This window comes from Microtus ochrogaster, chromosome 16 (genome assembly GCF_000317375.1).
Source record: "Microtus ochrogaster isolate Prairie Vole_2 chromosome 16, MicOch1.0, whole genome shotgun sequence".
NCBI classification, from domain to species: domain Eukaryota; kingdom Metazoa; phylum Chordata; class Mammalia; order Rodentia; family Cricetidae; genus Microtus; species Microtus ochrogaster.
This window is the reverse complement of record NC_022018.1, coordinates 6,573,801-6,578,364: the sequence shown is the minus strand read 5'-3', so window position 1 is coordinate 6,578,364 and position 4,564 is coordinate 6,573,801. Positions and strand designations below refer to the sequence as shown.

At 39.7% G+C, this 4,564-nt stretch overlaps 1 long non-coding RNA gene across 1 annotated transcript in view; it reads right to left on the bottom strand.

Annotated features, from left to right (window-relative positions):
- Positions 1–3,571: 3,571 nt before the first annotated feature.
- The window catches only part of LOC101988723, a 4,774-nt gene continuing 3,781 nt past the window's right edge, over positions 3,572–4,564 (bottom strand). The window contains exon 3 of the long non-coding RNA XR_001229067.1: positions 3,572–3,644. This is a non-coding gene — a long non-coding RNA (uncharacterized LOC101988723). The remainder of the gene's footprint in view (positions 3,645–4,564) is intronic.

Below are 4,564 nucleotides of genomic sequence, written 5' to 3'. Positions count from 1 at the left end.
ACCAGTGAGGTCTGTAAATTTTTTTATGCGTCAATATTGCTAATTAGCATTCTCTTCCTTGAACTTGGAGACAATCTTTGTCATGGTTTTGGTAAGGTTAGTTTAACACTGATAAACTCTCTCTCATCCTGATTGTCTAAGGAAGTCTTTTTTCCCCTTTATTTTCTAGAAATTGAATTGTTGAATATAAGATTTTTAACTAAGGTTTTTTTCTTTCAGGGTTGTGAATATATTACACTACTCTCTTTTTGCCAGTAGGGTTTCTGCTTCATACAGGAGAAGCTAACTTTTATTTTCCTTATTATAAATATGTTATTAAAAAACATTTAATCATTGTTTTACACCAAGACACCTGGTGACTCCAGAAAATCCCCTTCTGGTCACTGAATGTGACTATAAGACCCCAAATCTGTCAAAAAAAATTGACCTTGAGCATCAAACTTCAAGACTGTAAAAATAAATGCTTAGTGCATCCAGTCTGTCCTATCGGTAGAGAAACCTGAAAGAGGACGACAATCTTCTGTAAAGACAGAAATGGTCGACTCTATTCTACTGCTATCCCTAAGCCTGACTCAAGTAAGAGTACATTCATGTTTTAGTTAATTTAACCAGAACACATTCTGTTTTAATGTACTGAATTAAAGTCCTTTCAAACTAAATGAGTCACATAGTTGATTGCTGTACATCAGTCAAAATTTGTCAAAGATCATTAATAAAAACCAAAGACTTGTGTGTTCTGTACCATTCAGGTTAGTGTGAGGAGGAGCAGCCTGTCACTCTTCCCAGCGCCTAAGCTCACAGTTTGCCAGCATGTTCTGTGAGCAGCTCCTCCATCCCTCAGCAGTAGGTTTGCCACAGGCATTTTCTGCTACCACATTGTGTTGTTTAAAAGTTATCTGCTGTTTTGGCAGCCATTCAAGAGAGTTCTTTGCTTGTAAATCCTCTTTATCTCATGCTATGGTCGAAGTGAAATCTTGGCACAATTTCAGTTCGTTTGTCTTCTTGTACCAGGAAAGAAAAAAAAATGAAAGGCTCTAAAGACTAACACTGTGTGTAGGTCGTGAAGCAGCAGGAAGCCCTGTTGGCTATTCAAAAGGGTCATGGTACTAAGTAAGCATCCGTGGGGTAAGATACAATCTCAGCACAGGAGAGGCGGCCACCCCAGAAAACAGATTATTTGAAAGTCTGAATGGTAGAACTTCAAAGTAAATAATGCTCATTGTGTAAGTTGACTACAAGTCTTTACAATCAGCTTAACTTAGGAGAGAAGTCCACAAGGATCAATGCTTTGGTGCTTAGGGTCTTTATATTCTTTTGAATTGGAATTTGGCTTCTGTAATCGCACCATGGACCTATCAGCTTGTTTACTGGCATTGATGAAGTTTAAAAGGAAATAGGAGGTCATCCCACTCAGAGAGAAAGAACGGTAACACGAGCTTGTGCCAACACATCTCCTGGAGACACCATTCTGTGGAAATGACAGAGAATGATTCCTCTGCCCACATTGTCTCTGCATGGAACATGGAACCCATGCTGCTGGAAAAGCAACAGGAAGAGCCCCTTGGTGGGAAACAATTTCTCTAGTTTGTCTCTGCACACTGAACCCCTCTTTAAATAGAAGCTGAACACTGTGTCTTTTAAGGAAGGAACCCTTATACCCAGGCAGTCCAGATCAGAATCACCTGAATGGCTTGTGATGATTACATGATTGTGGGGGTGCACCAAGACAGACAGAGGGCTGGCAGTGAGTGCAGGGTTCTATCAGCCCTTCCCTTAGCCTGTTATTCTATAAATGAGAAAATCCAAAAGCACATGGACTGAATGAAGCTGGATTCTTAATCTCTCGGGCTTTCTTAGCTAACCTGGAGCAGAGCTGACCCGACACACGGACGGACGGATGATCATCCTTTCAATGGCTTGAATGAGAATGTCCCCATACAGCTCATGATTTAGACCCTTGGCTCCCAGTCGGTGGTACCTGTTTTGGGAGGCTTTGGGAACCTTAGGAGGTGTGGTCTTCCTGAAGGAATTATGTTACTTAGGTCAGAGCTTGCGAACTTAAGCCCTGGCCCTTGGCCCAGTTTCCTCCCTCTGCTTGTATTTGCAGTTGAGATGGGCACGCTCAGCGCTCTGCCCCAGAAGCTATGCCTGCTGATGGCTGCTATGTCTCCCTCCATCATCTCGTTATCTTAGCCCCCACATCATCTCGTTATCTTAGCCCCCAGAACCATGGTCTAACATAAACTCTTTATAATTTGACTGCTCCGAGATGAACCCTGAATTATTGCTAGTTAAGATAAAACTCTTCTTGAGGTCTAAAGTTAAGGAAACTCTCCATACCTGCTAAAATATTCAGAGATCATTTACTGAACTGACTTTAAAAGCATGCCTGCTGGAATTCATTTTTGTGATCAGGGATCTGGAAGCGTACTACAGGCAAGGATTTACACATGTATTCAGGCAAGAATGTGAGCTAATAAAGACTATGGCTTGGAAAATTGCATGATGGCTGCAAGTACTTGGTGGAGCTCTGCTGCGCTGTGCCCTGGCAGCAATTGCAAACCTAAAATTTAAGTTCAGTTAAACACTTACATTTTAATTTTATTTTTATTATTATTTTATATATATTTTAATTTTACAAATATTCCTATACCTCAGGAGAAGCAAAGGAAATTTTATTTTTCGTATTTGAAGATTGCTTTATGTACATAAGAAAACAGCCAATGCAAGTATTTCTGGCTAGCAAGTACAAAGTCATTGAAACCAAAGTTAAAGTAATTGAGTGAAAATGGATTCCAATAGCCTGGATTGTTAGCAGTGTTAGTCGGAATGAACGTGGAGAATAAACTTATTGAGTGTATCATAGCAAAGGCTGTGTGTCACCAGGGTGTATAAAAAAGTCGGGGACAAGAAGTAACTCATTGTAGAATAGCACAGGGCTCAGATAATCAAAAGATAGTACGGAGAATACAAAAGCTAACATTTTTCTGAGTGAGAACCTCATGTCCCTATTAGTTTTCCCAGTTTGTTGAATGTAATTCAAGAAATATGGGTTACTGGCCTCCTCATCTATCCCAGAATACTGATATTACTGGAACTGTCAAAAGAAAGTAACTTAAGACCACGGGGAGAAAAGCAATAAAAACACCATATCATATCTCTAATCCTTGCTCTTTATCCACAAACATCTTTGTCCATAAAATCAGATAACCTGCTTGTTTTCTTTGCTGAGTGCCTCAATCTTTCATGTGAAGGTTTCTTCATTTTGCTTCTGTTATTTATATTTTGAGCAGGAACATCCTAGTTTCTGTTTTTATTGTCGTTTTCATGAAGGCTGCAGTCATAGTTCTTTGTGGGGACAAGGACGAGATTTACTTATTTAATAAGTTGAGTGTATCACTTTTTAAAAAACAATTATTTTCATAGATGAAGAAGGAGAATAGATATTAAAGCCATTACTTACCTCCATTTTAAAATCGCATTCAGTGTAATCCTTGGGCTTGCTTAGAAAACAGCCGCTCTAGAGAAGAGCGATTCTGTGTGTGAAACATTTACATTTCTGGGGAACCCAGTTCAGCCAAAACCCTATTTCTCAAGACTGCTGGTCAAGAGGTGGGGATTTGCCAGATAGGAAATCATCATTTCTGTAGAAACAAATATTTATCAAAAAGAGAGAGTGTTAGGGTGTTGTCCAGACTGTCTTGTTTATTTAGACTCCCTTTGAAAGGAAGGGAAGCAGATATTGAGGAGATGGCATATTCTTCACCCCTAAAAATTTGAATACTAGCATCTTGGATACTACAGCCTTTGTTGCTAATAACCGAGGTTTTAAGTGAACCTCAGGGGGCCACTGTAAAAAAAAAAATCCTAAGCGGACAGAGTGGGCATGAAGAAAGCAGCAGAGGCTATAAAAACTTCAAGCTGAGCATGGACTCCTCCTAGACTACATGAGATCCTCTTCAAATGGGGAGAAGAAGATGCAGAGTGTCTGACCTTGGTTATTAGGATTGCAGATGGCATAGTGGTTTGGAAAAGAACTGTCGTCCATAGTCTCAGTCATTTGAACACTTAGGCCCCAGTTGGCGGTGCTGTTGGGGTAGGCTTAGAGGTGCAGCCTTGCTAGAGGATATATGTCACAGGGGCTCTTCATTCAAGTTTCAGAAATAGGCCAAGCACTTATGGCATTCTATGTGACAATAAAGATGAGCCTTTGGAATGTGTTGATTGGAAGGGATACATACACAAGAGACTTCTGTGGTGCTGATATTGTCCTGTGTCTCTATCTGGCTGGCTGGCTGCTAGCATACATACACATACACTCTCAGAAAAGTTGTAAGATACAAAATCAATGTATAAAACCCAGTATATTTTCTATAAACCAATAGGGAACATATGGAGAAAAAATTTGGAAAATAAGCCCATTTACAATAGCTTTAAAAATAATCTTAGGAGCAAACTGAAGCAAGCAGGCAAAAGACTAGAATGAAAACTAAAATACTAAGGAAAGAAACTGACAAAGACAGTGGCAAATAGAAAGACCACCACCATATTCATAGAGTAACAG